The sequence below is a fragment of the Podarcis muralis genome, chromosome 1 (genome assembly GCF_964188315.1).
Source record: "Podarcis muralis chromosome 1, rPodMur119.hap1.1, whole genome shotgun sequence".
Taxonomy (NCBI): Eukaryota; Metazoa; Chordata; class Lepidosauria; order Squamata; family Lacertidae; genus Podarcis; species Podarcis muralis.
In genome coordinates this window covers 78,885,969-78,887,423 of record NC_135655.1, presented here as the reverse complement: position 1 = coordinate 78,887,423, position 1,455 = coordinate 78,885,969, and the positions used below count along the sequence as shown (strand labels likewise).

Below are 1,455 nucleotides of genomic sequence, written 5' to 3'. Positions count from 1 at the left end.
GCATTTGCCAACCTGGTGCACTACTTTGGGGGGGGGGGAGGGGCCCTCCACTCGCATAATCGGACACAAATTTGCATATGACACACAACATATGCAAATCTGTGTCCTCTTTTGCTACCAAAGGGCCTGATCTACTACATACATGTATTGGGCTGAGAAAATTGTATTGGCACCCCTGCATGTGCTCTTCTGGTATACTGCCTTAAACCTAAAGATGGACAGACCGCCAGAAGTATTAAAACGAGGACAGATTCTTTTCAGAATAACCCATCCTGCTGGAATATATGGCTCAGGGGTAAGAGTAACGCCTGGACCCAATCCCCTAGAGGCCACACTCTGACATGACAGATTTCCCCTACAAGAAATCCCAGATTCTGGTAGAATTGCAATTTCCTTAAGTGCCCAATCATTATGAGGCACGATTTCAAAATGGCTGCCGGAAATAACTCACCATAGTCCCTGCCGTCTTCTCCTTCCATGTTGCAGTGCATTTCTGAACTGATCCTTGCCAGAGGCTCCCAGGACGTCATAGCTGACATGCAGTCTGGTCAGTGACTGGTTTGTGGTCAGGGCAGAGCAGAGGTTCTCACAAGCAGCAGGTGTCTTGCCGCACCCATGCAGCCTACACAATGAAAGGACAAAACCCCAGTGACACCCTTCATTCTCACTGTCGTAGCTTCAAAATGCCTGGCACTAAATAACTGAATAAATAATCCAAGACCTGAAGCGCAGGGAGATTCTCTCACAGCAACTATCTCCCTCAGGACCAGGCAGCTGCTGTTAAGATCTCCACAACCCTCACCAGCCTCTCATGGTTTTAATGAAGGGCAACAGGAATGGTACTGGGGCATATGAGTTGTCCTGCCATTATGACAGGATTCAAAAGATCTAACTACGTATGTGATCACCTCCCTTCGCCTGCTCAGATGATCTACTGCAGGCTTAGCCAAGGGCCACATTCCATTATGGACAACTTTCTGAGGGCCACAAACCAGTGGTGGGCAGGGGTAGATGTAAATATGGACAGAGCAATGGATGTGAATCTTACTTTTGCATATAGTGGGCTACATTCCACTGATGCCAAAGCCAGTAGTTTACACACACACACACACACACACACACACACACACACACTTCTCCATTCACCTTCCAAAGAAGGAAGAGGTGTTTCACTGTTCAATAACACATTCCAACTGGCAAAAGTACTCAAAGGGAGTATGGCCTGGGAAAGAGTATGGCCTGATCTGGAGAGAGTCCCAAAAGCCAAATGACTGGAGAGTCTCATTCAGTCCTTGGGACTGAAGTTGCCCAACCCTGATGTACGACTTCTCCTGAAAAACCACAAATGGCAGACTTCTCCCCATAGCAAGGATAAGAGGCAAGGGGATTGGTTTTTAAACTTGCATGTGAGGCGCAAAGAGGGATCGGTTGTCACAGCCATGTGGTCAAGCCATT

At 47.7% G+C, this 1,455-nt stretch overlaps 1 protein-coding gene across 1 annotated transcript in view; it reads right to left on the bottom strand.

Moving 5' to 3' along the window:
* LOC114584088 (NACHT, LRR and PYD domains-containing protein 12-like) overlaps positions 1 to 590 on the bottom strand; it is a 19,440-nt gene extending 18,850 nt beyond the window's left edge. Inside the window, exon 1 of the mRNA XM_077932212.1 lies at positions 452 to 590. The gene's annotated coding sequence lies outside the window, so the exon portion shown is untranslated. The remainder of the gene's footprint in view (positions 1 to 451) is intronic.
* Between the last annotated feature and the right edge of the window lie 865 nt (positions 591 to 1,455).